This window comes from Bacillus rossius, chromosome 7 (genome assembly GCF_032445375.1).
Source record: "Bacillus rossius redtenbacheri isolate Brsri chromosome 7, Brsri_v3, whole genome shotgun sequence".
NCBI classification, from domain to species: domain Eukaryota; kingdom Metazoa; phylum Arthropoda; class Insecta; order Phasmatodea; family Bacillidae; genus Bacillus; species Bacillus rossius.
Genome location: NC_086335.1, coordinates 14,045,726 through 14,068,677, shown reverse-complemented (window position 1 = coordinate 14,068,677; position 22,952 = coordinate 14,045,726). Strand labels below are relative to the sequence as shown.

Here is a 22,952-nt window from a genome sequence, read left to right as displayed (position 1 = left end):
CGTGCCATAAGCCGTGTGCTATAATCTGAGAGTGGGACGGGCTATAGGACTGTTTGTGGCTGCAGCTTCACAGAGAACCTCATTTCTCACAGCTCGCCTGAGGCGAACACTTCCAGTCAGGCCCTGGAGTTAGTTTCCCTGACCTCCAGACACATATCCAGGCTCAGTAGAGCACATTTACCACTGTTCCTAGAAAATTTCCACCCACCACCCTACCCTCTTTTCCGCGAATCACTGCCCAGAGCATTGACTGGTGCTTAATTCCGGCCAGCGACGGTCTATCTCAAGGTCTGGACACGAGTGTTTGAATGTGTAGCCGCACCTACTGGGATACAACTGAAATTGGAGAAATAACAGGGGTCTTTCCGTTATGACCCACGGCAGATATTTGCTGGTGCTGTAAAAAGTAAAGTACATATACCAAATAACAAGTAAGGCCATTTATTAGTAACAAATTTAGCATTCAATGCATATAATATGTCGTTTCCCGCGGGAATACTTTACACAGATACAAGTTCAAACAATGTTGCGATAAATGGGGCCAACTGACGACGCGTCTAACGTAGCACAAATCATATGGGCCGCTAGGCAACAACAAGAAAGAAAGAAATTACACTTACATACAATTACTATTTCCGTTACGACGCGGCTTGACAAGAAGTGTCCAAAGCCATCATGGCATGCCCATATACAACCGCAGAAAAACACTATTACATAAGCTACCGGTAATACTCGGCATGAGCAAAAGAAACTAAAGAAAAGAACTAAATTAAGCAGTGACCTGAAGGGTCCAAGAAGACTTACAAACATTACTAAACATGGCAAAAATCCAAAATTAAAAGCGCGGCCACAACGCGCAAGCAAGAATAAGAGACTATACTAATTACCGAAAATTACAGAAGTTAAGTTACACAGCCGAATACATACCAACGCGACGCCAGCCCCAAGTGACAGCCTTCGAGTCAGACGACCGATAGACTGCAGCAAATAGCCCGGAAGCCGAGGTTATATAGGCCGGGAATAATACACGGCAGAGTGCGCTGGTGGCGCGGTGGAGAAGGGCGGAAGAGGGGGGTTAGGAAGGGGAAGATGGTGAGGAAGGGGAAAGGTGGAGAGGGGAGGGGAAAGGAGGGGAAGGAACGCTAAGCAGTGCCCGCACTGCTTAAACCCCCCTCCCTAAATTGTTCCTGCCTGGAGAGCTTGAAGATCCACACGATGAAGATAGTTCATGACGTTGAAAGACTGGAGACTGGAGACAGCATCAAACAGCAAGCTTTAGGATCGCCGCGGCGATCAACGAGATGGCTTCGGACGTAGGCACACGCTACGCAGGTCTTCGGAACAGCGGTAGACAGCAGCCAGCGGCTGATACAGAGTACGGAGTAAGAAGTTCAGATATGAAGGTGATGTTCAGCCCAGAACAAGGGCTCGTAGCAGGGCTGTCCTGCGAGTCGCAACCACCCAGGCATGGGAGGGGACTCCAGCAGGGAGCACCAAGTCACAGTGCCTTAGCAGGCTGACGATGGGGTCAGCTACGATGTCCAGGGCCCGTCAAGCAAGGGCCAGGGGCAGCAATGGACTCACTGCGGTGTGGGAAGCACTCAGCCGGAATCGACACGGTCCCTCTCCAAGACCCAGAAGCGGCGAGACAGCATCGAGCCTCCACACGACGAGGAAGCCGCCAGGTAAGTTCATGGTAGCACGATGGGCAGTAGCACGATGGGCTCTCACAGGCAAGTACCTCCAGTAGGGAGATGCGACGAACGGAAGGTCCCACGGAGACGTCTCTCGGTGAGGTGAAGCTGAAGATCGCTGGCGGAAGTCGGGCACAGAGAGCAAGGGTAACAGGGAAAAAGGATGGTGCTCCAAACTAAAAAAAAAGAGAAGGGGAGTGGCAGCACCATGCACAAATCCAACAAATACAAGCTACAGATACATATTTGAAACACAAGTTCCTAGGAACACGAACACTTAACAGCAGGCCAATAGGCTAATCTCATAATTATTAATAATGGGTCAACAACAAAGATATATATATATATAAATACTGTAACTGGATATAATACTGCAAACAACTTACAACAAACCCATAAAAAATTACTTAACGAAAGGTTTCACCTGGGTTACGTGAGCCTTTCGAAACTTAAATTTGCGCTTACAGCAATTTAATAAAAGGGCATTGGCACCCAAAAACTTGTCGATACAATAAGGTCCCTCATAAGGAGGTAGTAACTTTACATTCAATTGATCAGCCAACTTAGGCAATTTAAATGCTCTACAAAGGACTAAATCCAAAATCTTATAACCATGAGGTGCTCTAGCCTTGTTGTACTTGTCCGAAACGGCCTTACGAGCCTTATGAATGTTACAGGAAACCGTGTCGAGTAAACATTCCAATGCCTGGGCGTCCTGGCTGGTGTCCAGGGACGGCAAGCCCCACTGGTTCAGTAAGTGGATGGTAAGCTCACGGCCTAGGAACGGAATTGAAGGTGGGAAACCAGTAGCAGAATAAAGAGCTGAATTAAGTCCGACATTAGTGTACTCCAAATCTGAATCCCAAAGAGTCTGATCAGACCGGTAGAAGGAAATCAGGATGCTTTTAAGAACCTTATTTTGCCGCTCTACCATGTTGCACTGCAGAAAATAAGCTGAACTATAAATAGGTTTAACAGCACATTAAAAAATAAAATTCTTATAGATAGTAGACTGAATATACGGGGCATTGTCAGAAACGATCATACATGGAGGACCAAACAACTTGAAAACCTGTTTCTTAAGTTCCTCAACTATAGTAGCAGCTTTCATGTTTCTAAGAGGTAATAAAATAACATATTTTGTGAAAATATCCAGAACAACAAGCAAACATACATTACCCTTCTTAGAATGTGTCAGAGAACCAAAAATATCTATATGTAAGACATGCCAAGGCGCAACAGGAGTATCAGCAGCATAGAAACCCACCTTAGAATTATGCGGCGGCTTAGACATCTGGCAGTCGAGACAAGATTGAACAAAGCTCCGAACATCAGCATGAAGCTCGGGCCAAAACAGGTGTCCTGAAATTCTGCGAAAAGTTTTATCTATTCCTAGATGACCACGTAGGAGAGATGCATGAAAATAGGTTAACACCATAGGCCTCAAGACAACTGGAACAACAGCCTTTCGGGCTCTGCCAGAAGTTCCTGTAAAATACAACATGCCACTCTCCTCAACATAGGGAACAACCTTCTTATCTTGAAGATCTCTCAGCACCTGCTGGCAGAGGGGGTCCTGATTCTGACATTCCTTGATATTAAAATAGTATTCAGGAAAAAATTTAAAGGCAGTAATAAATTTAGTAGCGTCAGAAAAGCTGGGTTCCAAAGGATCGAATTCATCGGTGCAAAATATGCGAGAGAGAGAGTCAGCTATAACATTATCTTTACCTGGAATGTGATGGATGACAAACTGAAACCGTGATAACCTCAAAATCCAGCGACCCAGCTTACCCAGCTGATGAGGATGATTAAACAGCCAACTAAGGGCTCGGTTGTCGGTAAATAAATCGAACTCCCGAGCATCAAGATAACTTTCTAATTTTTCTAGGCTAAACAGGCAAGCCAAGGCCTCCTTCTCATAGACACCTAATCGCTGCTCAGACTCTGATAGCGAGCGACTAGCATAGGCAATGAGCCTAATCTGGCCTTCCTCAAGGTGTCCTAGGACGGCTTCAAGTGCACCGTGCGAGGCATCAACCTGAACGGCAAACCGATTTATAAAATCGGGTAGAATGAGCACTGGGGGTGAAGCCATAAAGACTTCAGCGCCTGAAAAGATTTCTCTTGTTCGGGGCCCCACTCAAAAACTGTATCCTTCTTACGCAAAATATTTAAAGGAGCAGATAAATAAGCAAAATTATAAATGAATCTGGAAAAATAACCTAACATACCTAAGAAATGCTGAACTCACTTTAAATTGACAGGCCTAGGAAACTGGACGATAGGGGCGATCTTGTCAGGATCCATCAGGAGGGTACCTTGTGAAATAACATAACCTAAAAATTTAACAGATGTTTTGCCTAATGTAACCTTCTTCGGGTTAACAGTGAGATAGGCCCCTCGTAAACGAGAAATGACTTCAGTCAGGTGAGTAATGTCATCCTCAAAGGTGTTACTGTAAACAATGATGTCATCGACATAATTAAATACATAATCATACTTAAGATAAGATAGAACATGATCAAGGATCCGGCTCATAGCCTGACTGCCAAAACTAACACCCATAGGCACACGATTAAATTCAAAATTGCCAAAAGGAGTTGAAAATGCGATATACTTGCGGCAACTAGGATCTAGCAGGCACTGGTGAAAACTTTGATTCAAATCAATAACCGAAAAATATCTAGCCTTACCTAGATGCTGAAGGGCAGACTCGACAGTAGGGAGTGGATAAACACTGTCGTTAGCAATTTTATTGTTCAGAGGAATGTTATTATGCACCAGCGAAAGCTCGCGCCATCTTTTTTACACACTAAAAAAGAATGTGTGCAAAAATCAGATGTAGAAGGTGAAATTACACCAGCGGCCAAGAGCTTATCCACGATGTCGCTCATAGCCTGAAGCTTAGGAGGAGAAACATTTAGCGTGAACAGGAACTTCATCATTTAAATAGAATTTATAGGGTAAAATGTCACAACGTCCTAATTTAGAGGTGATAACATCGGAAAAGGCGTGAACTAGGTCAGCAATAGCCTGCCCTTGAGCAATGCTATCAGCATTGCGGTACTCAAAGATAACAGAATTACTAGGCTGCAAACGTAAGGGAACATTCACAGAAGAGGCGAAATCAAAATGGAGCTCACGCTGGCCCACATCCAGGATGCAGCGAGTCTTGCTCAAAAAATCTAAGCCCAAAATAAAATTAGGTGAAAGACCAGGAACAACAAGAAAATTCCAATTCCAGGAAAAATGTTTTTTAATCTTAAAGTAAATAACCACGAACGTATTTGCGCGAAGGCACTCGCCATTCGCCACGCAAATATTAATCTGGTGTTCAGATAATACACGAAAAGAAAATTTAGTAAATGTTTTGATTAAGGTCTGGAGAAATGCCTCACTAATGGCCGAGCATGTAGCACCGGTAACAACAAAGAGCCGAAAAGAAATGCTCGTGAATAAAATCGGGCAAGAAATTCAGAGAAACAGAGCTAGAGGCTTTCCTATAGAAGCGACAGAAACTACCTCTCTTCTGTCCTGTCAATGGCCGTTTCCTGGACAATTACTCTGGTTATGACCTAATCCCCTACAGGAAAAACATTTACCTGCGTTAACGTCAATGCGTGCCTGATCACAGTCCTGAGTCACGTGTCCAAACACGCAACAATTTGCACAGCTAGTGCGAGTGAATGTTGGAACATCCTGTACCGGTTGCGTAGAAGTGGCAATGCAGCCGCCAGACAAACGCCGGCGCGGCTGGGTAGTGTCAAGAGGCGGGGCAGACGGGCGACCAAGGGGAGGAATTACAATAGCCGCACCACCGGCGGGGAAGCGAGCACGCGACTCGCTGTCAAATCTACGTGAAGGCGAACGCCCTGCACATGAGCTGTCATGAAGGCGAGGCACAAAGGAGGAATGCTGATTACTATTATTTTCCTGCGTGCGTAAAACACTAGTGTCAGCATCGTGTGCGTCGCTGCCACGAAAATCTGACGTAACCTGTTGGCTGTGAAATCCCCTGTCACGAACAGTTGACACGGACGTAGACCTAGCGGGAGGCGAGAACTCAGCCTCATATTTAGACACTGTTAATAACCGCGCCTCTACCTAACTACCCCAGGCACGCAAAGCATCGAAGGTGGTAGGTGGAGCTAACATACCACAGTGGGTGAGCACATGGGGCGCAAAGTTGCCTAAAATAAGCTGTACTAACTCAGGCTCAGCGATGTCAATTTCCAAAACATCGGCATAGGAAACAACCTCATCAATGTAATGAGTCACTGACTCATTAGGATGCTGAAACCTGAAAATCAAATCGCGCTTACACGAGTCCATGACGCGCGGCGGACACACAGCACAAAGTACCGACGTCTTAAAAGTATGAAAATCGACCTTCTGTATGATAGCCTCTGTTAGCCTAGACACATAAACGCCAGTACACTTACTAAGCAAAGCTTTTATAAAGGTGCCAGCTGACACAAAATTCAATTTAGCGAGGCGCTCAGCCTGTATAAAAAAATCTAGAATAGGCCTAGGCTCACTACCACTCAACACAGGAAGGGATTTGTGAACAGAGAAAAATAATTTTTGAGAAAAGGAATTATCAGTTTGGACTGCGCCATCGGAACACCAGACGAGACATCACTGACCTTGTGTATGAATTGAACGAGCCGGGCGCACTTGTCAGCTACGGTGTCGCTCACTGAGGCAGGCAGCTGGTTCTCTTCGACATACCGTATCAGCTCTTCGCGGTGAAGCCAGTAGATCCAGCTGACTCCCGAGCCACTCATGGTCATGAAAGAAAACAAGCAAAACACAGCAAAACCATTGCCGAAGCAGAGTAGCGCAGAAGTTGTAGCCTCACCTACTGGGATAGAACTGAAAATGGAGAAATAACAGGGGTCTTTCCGTTAAGACCCACGGCAGATATTTGCTGGTGCTGCAAGAAGTAAAGTCCATATTCCAAATAACAAGCAAGGCCATTTATTAGTAACAAATTTAGCATACAATGCATATAATATGTCGTTTCCCGCGGGAATACTTTACACAGATACAAGTTCAAACAATGTTGCGATAAATGGGGCCAACTGACGACGCGTCTAACGTAGCACAAATCATATGGGCCGCTAGGCAACAACAAGAAAGAAAGAAATTACACTTACATACAATTACTATTTCCGTTACGACACGGCTTGACAAGAAGTGTCCAAAGCCATCATGGCATGCCCATATACAACCGCAGAAAAACACTATTACATAAGCTACCGGTAATACTCGGCATGAGCAAAAGAAACTAAAGCAAAGAATTAAATTAAGCAGTGACCTGAAGGGTCCAAGAAGACTTACAAACATTACTAAACATGGCAAAAATCCAAAATTAAAAGTGCGGCCACAACGCGCAAGCAAGAATAAGAGACTATACTAATTACCGAAAATTACAGAAGTTAAGTTACACAGCCGAATACATACCAACGCGACGCCAGCCCCAAGTGACAGCCTTCGAGTCAGACGACCGATAGACTGCAGCAAATAGCCCGGGAGCCGAGGTAATATAGGCCGGAAATAATACACGGCAGAGTGCGCTGGTGGCGCGGCGGGGAAGGGAGGAAGAGGGGGGTTAGGAAGGGAAGATGGTGAGGAAGGGGAAAGAAGGAGTGGGGAGGGGAAATGAGAGGAAGAAACACTAAGCAGTGCCCGCACTGCTTCAAATGTACCGCCTCTGACCTCTAGCGGTGGAGTTATCAACTACTCCGAGTCTTGGCCAAACACATCCTGCCCCCTAGCGACTCACACAACCAACATTCTCCTGTCTTTCTCTTCCAAGCCGCCAGAGCACTCTACCAGTGTACTCCATTAGCCCCATGCTTTTGAAGTAGTCGTGTGATATGTGCGAGTCGACTTCTTCTCTGTTTCGGCCACTCCCCAGTAGGTAGCGTTGCGATCGGACACTAACACCAACGTCGAGTTATGGAAGTCAGTATTCCTCGATCACTCCTTCGGACATCTTCGGAACTTTTAGGCCCCGTAAACAAAGTATCTCCATCCTTCTTCCAAGGCGAAGCACTGATTTCATTAAGTGTCACAGGTGCCATACAAGGGACTTATCGGGCGCGACTTCTTATTGACAGCATAGTTTCTCGACCAGCCCTCAGCAATATACAACTTCGCTACTACTGCAAGGATGCAGTCGCCTCGTCTATGGATGCCTTCCGTAAGCCTTTATTAAGCTATCAGTCAGACTGTGCTGTAGAAAGAAGAATTTTATCATTTGGTAAATATTTTGTTAAATTTAAATTATGAGTGCTTCTGCATCCACCGCGCCAGTTTCGGTCCGGATTTCGCAGACACCTCGGCGAGACTTCTCATGAAGCCACACTGCAACACCCTGTTTTGGTGAGTTTGCAACACCATTTTTGTGGGCATTTATACCTATGTAATGACTATTTGTGAAGCAGTCTGATCGTTTGGATTTGGCATGTTCACAGACAGGGTCCAAGAATTGGTATCCCAGACACGGAGCCGAGATTGCCGTTTTCTCTGCTCCTCGGTACTCGAAGGCTACTAAGACGACACCTGGTAGCCCGGCTCCATCATAAATTATCACTCCCGACAATACTACCTCCAAATTCTCCGCGACACCCACAGCCAGTTTACCACGGGATGCGAGCTGTTTATAAAATATGTGATAGCCAAAGTTGTTAATGATTATATATTCTGGTATTATCTATAACTAGACGTGCCAACTGTAAGCAACACAGGAAAGCGTGAATATGTAAATAGGATATTTGTTTAATATTTATAGTTGATTTGTATTTTATTACATTGTTCTAAATATTTACGGGCCGGCCCCTATTATAAAATTTTCACTCATTAAGATGAACTTACATTATAAATTGAAATGTATGAATGTATTAACACTATTGTAAATTTTAAGTAATAACCTTCTTTATAAAGTCAACTGGTGATTATAAAAATGAATTTTGTTATCTCCAGTTACAATTAACTATTCAATTATAATAAATAGAAGCATAGCTATAGACGAACATGCATTTTTATATTTTTTTATTTGATGCTAACGATCCACTGTCCCAAAAGTGTTTTTTTTTTCACGAAGACATTGACTTTCTTTGTTTTTGGGCCTTAAGTGTCACCTCTGAGGTTTAAATGGTTGTTGTTTTGTATCTTTTCTTAAGCCCGTCACTTCCAAATAAGATTTTTGTTCTTTTAAATATAATAATATACCAAAATTACGCAAAGGCCATAGCAATATATATATATGATGTATTAAAGTAAGCTATATATTTATGTTTTTAAATATAAATAGCATTGATAAAAAAATATTTTATGGCAATTATAATTTCTGAAATTTTATTTGCAACAAAAAATGTTCGAAAAAAGACCAAAAATCCAAGCAAATCTTGCATTCTACTATATCTAAAGCGGGTTTCTAAGTTATGAAAAATATTTCTGGATAATATAAGAAACTAAATGAAAAGGTTAAAAATGTCTGTTTCACCCAGATAATATTTTTAACTAACGTTTATTCATCAATTTTAAAAACTGTACTTTCTGCCTGTTAGTTTTCTGTAATACACTTCTTATTATGAGAAAAATATTTGGATTTGTTGTAATTTATGTTTTATAACTGCACAGGTAAATTGTTTACACTCGTTAACTTAATTCCTACAGAACAAATTCCAAAGAAATTTTTTTTTATTATTTTCATATATGATTTTCTTTGAATAACGTGTTTAATAATATATTTAAAATAATGGAATTCGGAGGTTACTATTAATAAAAAAATAATCGGACTTAAATTAAAAAAAATCTCTTTTATAACCACCACATTCATTACGGCAGGATTATTGGAAGTGTGTATTTGAGGGGAAGTGGAGCGGTGTTTTTATATGTAAGAAAATAAAATTATTTTTTTCACCATTCAAAGAAATAATTTAAAATTTATTTTGTGGATTTTAATACCTGCAACCCTTGCACCATTAATTGATCATAATTACTATTTTAAATAATATTTCAGTGTCTTTGCTAAATTTTTATTTTGTATTCAGATTTTACTATTATGATTGTTTATTTTTCTGTATAATATCTCGTCCTATAAATTTTTATTAGGAAAATATCAGCAATATAATTAATTAACTTTCAACTAAGAAAGTAAAATAATATTAAAATAAATATTTTACACACACTTTTTCAATAAAATTATATCTGATAATTATTTAATGTAACATTTTTTAAACGCCATAGCTACAAAAGAGTGTTTCCAAAAAAAATCTCTGAAATCAAGCTTCCCTTTTAAAGGAATAATTTTTCTAACATCATGTTTGTTATGTTCACATGTTTATTTCCTATTATTTTCATAATATACTTATATGGTTGCAATTATTGAGAACCTACTATTTAAAATATTTGTTTTTACTTTTAAATTTGGTGGATGTTTCATTGTATGTAGCCCTTGAGTAGAGGGTTCAGGAAGAGGTATTGTCTATTATGGATGTTTTTTTGTGGCAAGTGATAGTGCGCTGTTTTGTCAGTGGGGCAGTGTGTAAACTTACAGTCCTGCGCGGAGAATTGGGCGAACCTCGGAGATAGACGGTGAATTGCTGATCGCGGTGGGAGAATTTCAGATTGCAGGCCCTCTGTGAGGATATAATTTTTTTTTTGATGTGACAACGTCTAATAAATTGATGAACGCCGGCTGCACGCAAAAAAATTGTCCCGTTACGCACGTTGTCCCGTTACGATGTGTACCGTTACGCTTATTGTACGGTTGCGCCGCATCTATATCTCTTCCGCTCGATTGGAACAACAATTGATTTGACTTTTTCGAGGCACATTAAACTTGAATCACTCCCATTCGTTTCCTACTTTTCCTATCATCGTCCTATACTTAACAGAATAACACAGATTGGAACAAGTTAAATAGCAAACATGTATAAAAGTTATAGTTAAAATAATCTCTTCGTTGAAGTAACAAGCATATTTAAATTAATGAGTGCAAATAAAAGGAAACTTATCAATTAAATTGTAGATTTCATTTAACTCCTTCTTTGTAGCCATACAAATTAGTGATAATTCAATAAAAATTATTCAATTTTATTCATAAAAGTTTGCAATCATTTCATCAATGTTTTGTTATGACGTCACGTTAAACTATCGTCCGTAAACCGACTTTACAGACAACCAATTTTTTGCAAATAATAAAGTCACAGGATCTTTAGAGGAATGCGTTTTAGTTGAAGAAATGACCGATATATTTGGAAAATTTGGTGCTTCCTTCTCCTTTATTTACAGCAGTTTTTTGATTAGGCACTTTCCAGTGAAGTGATTGTTTTAGACGTTCCACGCGCTACCTTCAACCGATTATTTGTGGTTACGTCACTCGGGCTGACGACAAACACGTCAATGTGCGTCATCTCCAACGCAAGACGTCTTGAATAATTCTGTTTAGCCTCTTTGCGTTGCAGTGTTGTGAACTAGTTTTTGTTTTAAAATGGTTAGTAGTTTTCCGTTTTTACAGAGAAAGTTAAAAAATTAAAATAAGATTATAAAAAATGTTATTTAATTTTTATTTTTATACTACAAATATTCCGTTTGTTAGTTTTCATACTTTGTCTCCTTATTCATAACATACGAAATATTTTTTTAAAAATAAATGTATAATTGACAGAATATTTAAATATAGCGGCGAAGCAATGTTTTATAGTTTATGTGAATGAACTACACTTAAATACACCAGGTTATTATTTTGCTGCTGTTTGTGATATTGTTGCAAAAAGTATCAAATATATTTCCAAGTCCTCGGAACTATGCAAGTACTTTCGCAATTAGAAAAAAATATTTTTGAAGAAGTAAAGTTTTTCTGCCCAATGCCCATAAATTTTGTTCAACTGGATTCAAATGTCTTCTTGGTACAACATAAAACGTTTCTTGCAAAACACTCAACTGTACATATTTTATAGATTGATTATACTTATTTCGGTGTTTGTATCTTTGTAAAGAATTACAATACTCTACATCTTTACATTTTTTTAGAATTTATTTACAGAGCACCCACGCTTGGAAATTCTATCATCCCACACGTTCGTTAAATGATATTATTTCAGTTTGTGTGAGTTTTCGTTGGAAATTCCACACATCAACATAATAAGTAGCCGTTCCAATCCATGAACTAATTTTGCACGTTTTTGCCACATAACGAGAAACACAACTCACAATAATGGATACATATAAAATAACCAAATAAGCTGTTATCAAGTCTTTTGTTTTGAGGCTTCATTATAATATGCCCGCATTTTTAAAGGAAAAAAATGCTCTAAATAATAAATATAAATATTTTTATACGTCTGCCTGAAACCCTTGAACCTGTAAATATTGATAATAACAATCTTGGTACCACATTATACGGAGATCACAATAGCACATTGCATTGGTCCCGTCACCGCAACGCCGTTGTCACACTTTACGTGTCTGGTGCTGAGGCGAAACTGGTATGGGTCACGGTCGTATGGATAGATCTGTCAATTTCCTATACTTTGTCGTAGCGTGTCTCGCCTGCTTAGTGAAGCTCGCGGTGGTCTGCGAATTAACGGCGTTAGTGGTAGTGGAGCTCATTATTAACTTTGTTTTAAATGGGATATTAGTATATAATATGATGTTATTCCTGAATTTCCTCTAAATGTTTTCAATACTTTCCCAGATTACTATATTTCATTCGTTTGGGTACTTGGTAAATGCCTAATTTGAACCAATGCCTCAAAGTTTCACCGCATTTATAAGTTAAACTGTAGTGGTGAGAGAGAATGCCTCGCTCCGGTATGGTGCCTGTTTGTAATGAAGGTTACGTCTTAAAAATGTCAAGTTTTTTGTATTAGTTTTTATACCTACGTAGCGACCCAGTTAAAAAGAAAAAAAAATTGGCAAGCTAAAAATAGTAAAATTAATAGTTTAAACAACACTACGGGGAGGGTTCGAGTCGGAGTTCACCGATTTGGCTTAAACTGTGCGAGTATATGCAGGTAGTTGTCCCTTTCAACGTCCTAACATATCTCGTCTGAGTGGACCCTAGTCAGGTAAAGCTACCGTAATGGAAGGATCACCTCTGGCCACCTCAGAACAGGAGGAATAGTATCATAGTGGAAAACTACCATAAGTTAAAAGGACGAAGGGAAATTTTGCCATAGTTCCTTATACACTCCATAGAATGAGTACCTACACCAGCTTCGCTCTCAGAGTAGTATATGAAATAAGTTAGTAGGTAGAGCTGTCAACCCCAGCAGTTTCTTACGTTACCTTAAAAAAATTACAGTTAGCACTCTGATGGTCTTTCTGTAGTTCCAATCATAAATTAAATAAAAAAATCGCACAAGAGAAGAAAAAAAGTTTTCAAAAAAAAATTCTAGCCAGCAGCACTGCATTATTTTAAAATCGATGTTTAAAAAATTATGGTAAACTTTCCCTTGTAATGTTTCCTTATAGTAGTTTTCTACTATGGCACTTACCACTGTTCCGTGGAGGGCAGGAAACAGGGGACGATAGAATTATATCCCCTAGGAAAGGGTATCTTTCATACTTTTGGTGGCGGTAGTGTAGCTGAATAGAAACTGGAAATGTACCATCTCCGATTTCTTTAACTGTTTCGGTTTTAATGCAAATATGCACTGAAAAGGTATCCCCTTGTAAAGGGTACCTTTCAGGATTTTGTGTACAAAAACACAGCAGAAAATAAACTGGAAATGTACCCTTTCCGATTTCTTAAAATGCTTATTATTTTCTGCTTTAAAATAATTAAATTTATCCCCTCTAGCAACATATCCCAAAATCGCTGCCAGACAAGTAAGGTATCGATATAAGCACCTAGTTCCTCAGTTTCATACTAGGTAGCGCTGGTAGGGAGTGTCCACAGAAGACCTTACCTAACCTAACCTAAAATAACCAAACCTAACCTCTATTAAACGTTATAGGGAGCTAATAAATTAAAATTTATTAAATGTAAAATTAGTGATAAGGTATTTTTCCTGATGTGTTTAATTCATGTCATTCTTTCACTTGGCCTGTATCGATACATTACATGTCTGGCAACCATGTTGCGATATGTTTCCACAGGGGATATCTATTAGGATTTTATGAGCGAGCACAACCATGTCACAAACTGGAAAGGTTACATTTCCAAGGAGATAACTTTCAGGATTTTAAAGCAGAAAATAATATGCATTTTAAGAAATCGGAAAGGGTACCTTTCAGAATTTTCTGTACATTGGCACAGCAGAAAATAAACTGGGTACCTTTCCAGTTTATTTTCTGCTGTGCCAATGTACAGAAAATTCTGAAAGGTACCCTTTCCAAGGGGATACCTTTTCAGTGCATATTTGCATTAAAACAGAAACATTTTAAGAAATCGGAAAGTGTACCTTTCCAATTTCTACCTAGCTACACTACCGCCACCAAAAGTATGAAAGGTAGGGTAAAGGCTCCAAATATGAGACACCTTTTTTTAAAAAAATTATAAAAAATATATTTTACATAATAATACTTTTAACAAAAAGCACACATATTCTGTAAGCCATTTATTAACACGCTGTGCACTTAAAAAGAAATCATTTACATATTTAAATGTTATTTTTTGTTTTATTTAGAATTATGACATTTTGAACTAATTTTTAATAGGTTTCTAATATGAGACCCTCCATTTTTTGCTTTACATAAACCACATTTACTTCACAATTCAACAATGTTTACTTACATTAACTTCAATAATACACACTTCGTGTTTAAACATATTTGGAAACTTTTTTAAGGCATTTGGGGCAAATAAATCGGTCATCAGCACCACAGTTATGATGAACCCATATACAGCACTTTCTACACTGACGCCATTCTTCACCACTTTTGTCCTCCGACCACAAACCAGAACACAATATACACTCTGCATCATTGTCGTCCATATCATCCATCCCATCGGAGCTGTCTTCCAACGAAAAAGAATCGGATAAATCATCCGATTCTGATGACTCCAACTGTGTGGTCTTCCTTTTTTTGGCCTCGTTTTGTTGACAAACTTAGTCCTATCCTGGCATCTTTTAATGGTTTTACTGCTGAGGTGAAATATTCCTTAGCGACAAGATTCTTGTTTTTTTTTTTTTGTTTTTTTTTCATTTCCTTTACCTTACCTCTAGCAATACTTTCATTTAGTTGGTCTTTGTAAGGTGTTGATGTGATGACTTTTGCAGTGCCTCTTCTACTTAAAATTGGCTCCTCTGTAGGAAAATATGGCAAATGAATAATGTCCCCCGGAGACACCGTTTTTTTGTTATGCGACGTCTTGTCCTCTCTATTGATTATGGCAGAATATTTATTCTGTTCTGCTGAACTTGTTGAATGAGTGGCCTGTAACATAGAACTTGTTGAAGCAATGGTAGGCCTATTTGGCGCTGAGTTTGTAGGAGGGCCAGTATGTTGTGTTGACATTGCAGTTGGATCAGGCTGTGGTGTTGACCCGTTCGGACTAGGTTGTTCTGCAGTTGTTGAGGGAAAAGCTTGTGATGATAAAGTAATTAGCCTATCAGTAGAAGAATGAAGAGGAAAGTCGTAATCTCTGAAAACATGCCGGTTTAGCGGGAACAAACCTGTTTTTCTAAAAGAATTCACAGATGCTTCCATTGTTGCTGTTTTTGTGTAGGCCACATTAAAAAGCCTCGCAACACGTGTCAGTCTTAGAGGAGAAGGATGGGGTTTGTCGCACATGTCGTTTTGCTAGAGATCATTTTCTACTTCCCTTGCGCATAATAAGATTTCAATGGAAACATAAACCCAACATCAAGCGGCTGCATTTTATGCGACGAATGTGGAGGCAAGCATATGATAGTTACAGTATGTCTCTAGTGTGTGCATTATGTCCATATAAAACTAACAAAACTGGGTCTTCAGCACTTGGACATGTGAAAGCTACAAAGTGATCAAACCACTGTGTAAAAATTTATGTTTTTATCCATCCAGATTGGCTGTACGCGCCAATTGAACCAGCTGGTGCACCATCCATGAAATATCGTGCGTTTTTTTTTTTTCGTGGCCAGACAAACATTGGTGGTACGTAGGTTCCAGTCACATTCATACAAACAACTGCCATAATCAGTGCTCCCCGCTCACCTGATATTAAAACTACATTTTTCTTTCCTTTCACACTTATTATTTTACTATGTTTATGCTGCACAACAGATACGCCTGTCTCATCAACATTAAATACTCTGAGGCCGGTTATGAATTTTTTTCAACTCAGGTTCTTAAAGATCAACAATTTTTCCCACGCTCTCAGGATTAAAACCTTTTATTCTAGCCAGGGATGTCCCTTCTGGGCTTCTAACTGACAGAATATGGTGTCGTTTAAAAAAACCTCTTAGCCACTTCTTTCCAGCAGAATGCTTGTTATCAGAAAAAGGATGAGGCAGGCCGTTTTTAAGAGCTAGTTCAAAAGCCATCCGCATTATGTGAGCTTTTCTCAAGCCAAAATATCTTGCATCCATCTGAACACAATATTCAAAAAGCGATCTTTCAATTTCTGGGGTTAATACCGGCCTTATACCAAGAGGAACTGCAATAAACTCATCAGGAGAATTGGTATCTTTCACATACTTTTCTAGAGTACCCCTAGGGACTTCAAAGTATTTCGAAGCTCGTGTGTAGCCCATGTCCTTATTTCTTACAACTCGAATTGCACGAACCATCTGTTGCGGACTACAAGTTTTCCTTTTTTTAGGTGGTGACATCTGCAAAAAATATATATAAATGCACAACGGTTTTTTTAATTGAGAGAAAATGTTTATAAGTATACACTACATTGGCACTGGAAAATAACTGAGTAAAATTTATGTAAGCTTTACTCTACCGTAGCCAAGCTTAGGCCCTATGTTTACAGAGAGGCACTTTAGGGTAAAGGGAAAAGGAAACTTTATGTTTGAAAAATATATTACATAGCATAAATGAACGGTGGTGCCAAAATAACACTGGGAAGAAAAAAGGTGATTTCAAAAAGCTTTCGGTTGACAAATATTGGTCAATATTCTGATAAAAAAAGTTACTAAAAAGTATTAATTCTTTAGTTTGAATTTGACATTGTTCGAAAACAAAACACTGTTTTATATAGGCTGCGTTCAGCAAAATGAATCTTGTATGTATATTATTTTTATCCCATTATTTTAAAAACGTCCATTAACAATTACGTTGATCTAACATAATAACTATCAATAGGTTTCCTAATATGATATACCAGTTGCCTTATATGAGACGTGTCTCATATTAGGTAACTCTAACAGGTCTCATTTCGGGAACTTGGACATTGCGACAAAAAACCTGAGTTTGTTGGTTAACTAAAAATATATATCTTTACTGTAATAACGTGATCGCAACAATAAATGGTTATATATATTATTTATAGAAACCAATAAATACATATACACTTACCTTTTCTGATGTATTGCATATTTAAGATGGCGTGGAAATAACTTTTATCGTAAACAAAACTCACAGACCGTCACAGCGTTGCAACTGTTTAACTAAGCGGCACCAGCTGAACTACTGGTGCCTGAAATGGCTTCGGCATAGAGTTCCACTGACTACCGAGACAGTGCAGCACTTCCTTGGTGAGATACCAAGGGGTCTCAAATTAGGCAGCAGTCTCATATAAGGTGCCAGTACCCTACCCTTTCCAAGGGGATACAAATTTGGACAACCGCCCCCCCCCCCCTCCCAGGAACAGTACCAGGAATAATAAATTCTACCTCATAATGTTTTAAACTAAAGTATTGGGGAACTTCACAAGGAGTTACAGGCGTTGTTCAGTTGAATCACAAATTATATATATATATATATATATATATATTTATTTATTTATTTTTACATATATTTGTATATATGACCCATGTTATAGCTACTTTTATTTCTTATTTTAATAAAACCAGATATAATATTTTATTTGCAAGTGTTCAAGCTTACATGCATCAGCCAACTAAATGCTGAACCAGAAGAGTACATCATTAGCTACCATTTTTAATTAAACACCTTTATTTTTATGTATTTATATTGTTTCTAAGAGTTTATATTAATTTAGTATACAATTTAACATACTGCTGTTGACAATTAAATTACCGTCGCTATCATTTTTAAAACACACTAATTGTATAAAGTATAGATTTAACATATTATTAGACAGAGAAAGCTTGAGGCCACACACAGAAACCCCAATGTCCGGCGCCAATTGAGTTGGACGGTTTCGAAAACGTCACAAATTCCAAGCGGCGCGCTCTATTACGCCACGTGGCTGTACCTGATCTGAAAGACAAAGCCATTGAAGAAAACACCCGTACATCCATATAAAATATGTTAAAATAAAATTAGAAATTATTTAATGTCTCACTTTAATTTCAATCCAGATCAATAAAAAACTTTCCACTGTAGACATTTTAATAAATCAGCCCCCTCGCCTTACTAACTGGTACGACTTCTTAGTTGATTGAACAACAGTGTATTTTTTTTTCAAAGTCTTGTTAAAAATTATTGCATTGAAAATGCCAGTGAAATTGTATGTTATATTAATGTTATGGTTATTTTATTACAGACACACAAATTTGATTAATTTTGACGATTTATCTTTTCTCTTTTCCACTTACTAACATGGCCGTACTTTCTCAATGAAGTCTTTCATCGCGATACTGTCAAATTATTATTATTAAACATGAATTTGCATCACTTAGGCAATACTTCAGAACTGTTCGTCATTACTTTGTCAACGTTTATGATGTCCCGCGAACCACTACTGAAACACAATGACTCTCGGCGCGAAAATAAAAAAAAATAACTAAGGCTGCACCCGGGTCTAGGCTGTGTCTGTGGTCAAATACAAAATTTAGTTTTTGTTGAAGATATATTTCTTTAGGCGCGTTATGAAAAATTATGAGAGTGAATTGTCAGAAAACTCACTTTGCCCTCGATTTTTAGGGTCAAGCAGTCTTCACAACTGTTAACTGTACAGAACCACGCCGTGAGACAGTGAGAATGCTTGTGACTTATCTTAAACACCTTAATAAATCTTAAAAAATTAATTTCCCCTAATTAAATACCTTAAGGGTGGAATTTAGTAAAATATAAACATTGTGGTTTGCAGTATTCTTATGTCTATTATTGGTAATAAATATATAATATTTCCACTTAAAATCATTCCTCCCCCTTTTTTCACCCCCTAGGGGTTGAATTTCACAAAATATTGAAATTGTGGTTGGTTTTTTAAGTACAGTCATTATAGGTACACAAAATTATTCTTTATCTTAATTAAATTCCGAAATTACATTGTTAATCTTAAAAAGATTCATTCATTTTTTTTACTGCACAGGGGATCGATTTCACTGAAAATAAAAATTGTGGTTGGTATGTTTCGTGTGTTTAGTATTGGTAGATACATAAAAACTTGTCTTATGCTTGATTTGTTTAAGAGATACAATTAATAATATTAAATCCATATTTACATCTTTTTCCGTCGTTAGGGGTTGAAATCACTAGTTATATACCTATAGCCTCATTTCTAATTTTAGCTTAAGAGCATTCTATTTAAATAAAATCATCAAAATTCATAAAATAGCCCGATAAAACAGATAAACAAAATTTAAAAAATTGTAATATTTTTTTTTTAGTTTTCCATAACTAAAAAAGCCATTTCCAATGTTTTTTTTACTTATTTAATCCAATGTACAGACTTTTTGCCTTGAAAAGTTTTATGAACAGTATATATAATCATAGAGTTATTGAACATTAATAAACAAAAACTCCCTGTTTTTATAGTAGTCTATTTGTTAAAAAAACTTTAGCGTATATAAATTTTTGGCTTCTTTTTTAACAAAACGTATTTAGGAACAGCATTATTTTCATGCAAATATTTCAAACTATAACGTGTGACAGTGAAGAAAGTTTGAAGTAAGGAGACATATTAATTTAATATTGTAAAAAAAAAATATTATAAATTAAAAAAAATATTTTTTTCATCAGTTTTCCTAAATCGAATAAAATGTTGAATTTTTACATCATTTTTAGAAATTTTGGCTTTAAGTCTTATACAATTATTATTAATATAATGTATTACATAAGAATGACAAAAAAAATTGATATAAGTTCTAACTTAAACACACATATCTGCATTTGTAAGAAATAGATCCAAATGAAACACAAGATTCTAGAACAAAGAGCATAGAAAAAAAATCAAACAAAACCAACATCCTTCACAGCCACAACGACCTCCTTCCCATTCGTAAGCGGAGCGAGTTCCCACTCGCAGCTCGCGCGGCGGAACAATGGGTGGCTGGCGGGGACCTGCAGTTCTGATTGGAGCGGCTAACAGGATTAGTGACGTGGAGTCTCAGGGACCCTTCAGTCCCGAGCAATTACTCGGCTGCTGGGACAAGGCGTCTTTAGCCCACGACACGAAATTACCGTAATCGCTGTTACCAGCCTTCGCACCGGTGGCACTCTGTGTGAATACTAGTCGAAGCCGGGAGTGGATGATACTTAACACCTCATTCCTCAAAACTTTCTGAATACTTTGTTCTTCATGATTACAAACATGGTCTGATTACTTTTACAACCCATTTGTAAATTCCTCTCCCAACATTTTAAACTATAACAATCGATGAAGGAGAAGTAAATTTTACAGTATTTGGGGAAATGGAATTTAGTTAAGACATTTATGTTCAAGAATCTTTATGTGTCAAACAGAAAATGAATTAATAAATGTAGCTTTGTCATCTCTGATTAGTAATGGGAAGTTTTAACTTGTGGATAATATATTTTATGGATAAATCGGAAACCATTGCGTTATTTTTTTACTACAAATTTTGTAAAAACGAAACATTTAAACAGATCTATAAAGTTTGTCCTGGTCTCTGAGTAGTTAAGGTTTTTATTTTGGATTGTAGTTTTGTAAACAAATACTGATTATAAAACCACAGTTTTTCGATTTCAAATGTCCAAGACGACTGTTTGAAACATTTATATTCATGAAAAATATCGGCATATTATTTACAACCTGAGGCAGGGTATATATGAAAATAAGTGTGAGTAAAAATTGTGTTACAGTTTGTGTAAGGTTGTGTGCTAATGGCTGTGTAAAAGTGTGTCCAAAATAGTGAGTAAAATGTGTTAAAAGCTGTGTAAAAGTATGTGAAAAACCGTGTGTAAAATTATGTGTAAATGTGTTTGTAAAAGTGTGTGTTAAAGACCGTGTTATTCGTTGTTTAAAAGTGTGAGCAAAATTATGTGTAAATGGCTATGTTAAAGGTTGTGTAAAAAAAATGTGTACAAGTGTGTATTAAAGTGTGAAACATTGTGTGTTAAAAATGGTTTCAAATTTGTGTAAATGTATGTGTAAAAGTGTCTGTAAAAGTGTTTGTTAAAAGTGTTTTTGTGTAAAAGTGTGTGTTATAGGCTGTGTAATAAGCTGTGTAAATGTGTGTGCAAAAATGTGTTTTAATGTCTGTGTTAAAGGCTGTGTAAAAGTTTATGTAAAATTGTGTGTAAAAGTATGTGCCTTCTCTGTTGGTTCCTCTACCACGTTCCCCCTCCTAACCCGGTTCCCCCAAAACATATATATTTTTTCCCTTGTCTTCCGTTTCCACCACCTCAGCAAAGAAGTTATACTTCTATAATAACTTCTGGTCAATTCATATTTAATAAATCATATCGAAAATAATAAATACACATACCTTAAGCTACCTTCTATTATTCAACATTCACCTTAATATCACATATTAAGTTGTAACAGGGGTTCATATTATTAAAAAAACAGTTTTGGAATCTATTAAAATCGATGTCTTGATAAATTTTAACTAAATATAAATATAACTTTACTATGATTATTTCGGGATTTACATCTACTCTAAAAAATGTTATTATAATGTTTGGTTTTTCTTTTATTAAGATATATTGCCATTGTTACATAGTAATTAATTTTTTGCATTGACATATTTAAGGCAAAAGAGACGAGGGGTAAAATATTCGGGGATTTTAGGTATTATTTAGCAAATTCATAATTAACAAAAAAGTTGGATAATAAGTTTTATATATCTAATCTATATTTCATATAAAGATGCGATTGTATCGAATATCCTAAAATAATGGGAGGTTATTGTAATAAGGTGAAATTATTTAGTTATTAAAATCATCACTTTACTATAGTAAATGAAAGTTTCAGTGTAAATGAGGACATAAGCATTTTTTTAATTTTTATAGGTGCGAGTTGAACAATTTTTTAAATTGTCTACTTCATAAAATGAAATTGCGTAATTGTCTTTCATCAAGCTAAAAATTAACTTCTAACACGCTTAAAAAGGATTTTTGAAACCAGGCACTTAAATTATACTAACTTTTAAACAATTTACCTGGGTATGAGAAACCCTAGAAATTATTTTTTGTACGGCCCGTTTTTTATTATTTTTTACTGTAGTCTGGCAATCTACTACCTTCATATTATGAGGGAGATGGTGTGAGGTATAGTCGGAAACTGTTGTTCAGTAAACACGATGTTTAGGGTCTGTGAGACCCAGGTCCAGTAAATGTGTGTCTGGCATTTATTTACGCGATGACAAGTCATCTGGATAACGTAAACAAGTTAGTGTTAGTGATTCTAAATTTGAAAAAAAAAGCGTTTCTCAGTGGTTGGAATAAACTGGTAATGTTGTCAGCGATATAACTGGTGTGATCATCAGTCAGAGTTGAAGCAATCTCTAGAAGAAATTCCTGAAAATGAAAATTTGCAAGCGCAAGTGAAACCTATTTGACTGAACATGGTGCAAACCATCAACCATTATATTATTACGGTAAACATTGTTACAAATAGTCTTCTATTGGGGCAAAGAAAACAACGAGAACCTAAAAGGACCTGCACATTCAAAAGGTGCAAAAGTAGAGCCGAGAGAGTTTGGAGAATTTAGTTTGATGACATCTTCAGTTAAAAAGTACACTGGACTAATAAGTTGGGTGAGTACAGGTAAAGGTATGTTAATTAGAATAGATCTAAACTGCGAAATATCGACAACACTGAGTTTGAAGCATTTCTGGGGCTTGTATTTTTACAACAATTTAAAAATCTGGAGATGAACGCCTAACTTCATTATTTTCATCTGGCGGTAAAGTTCATGACATTTTGATATGAACGATGTCCTGAGGAAGGTTCTGTTGCATTATGGCGTGTTTTAGATTTTATGGTGT

The 22,952-nt window shown here is 37.5% G+C and overlaps 1 protein-coding gene and 1 long non-coding RNA gene across 2 annotated transcripts in view; one reads left to right on the top strand and one right to left on the bottom strand.

Annotated features, from left to right (window-relative positions):
• Nucleotides 1-22,952, top strand: part of LOC134534406 (lachesin-like) — a 424,713-nt gene that overhangs the window by 194,153 nt on the left and 207,608 nt on the right. The window lies entirely within an intron of this gene.
• Nucleotides 428-7,218, bottom strand: LOC134534419 (uncharacterized). The gene is made up of 2 exons (XR_010075489.1): nucleotides 6,344-7,218; nucleotides 428-1,870 (listed from the first exon to the last, which is right to left on the bottom strand). It is a non-coding gene; the product is annotated as an uncharacterized LOC134534419 (long non-coding RNA).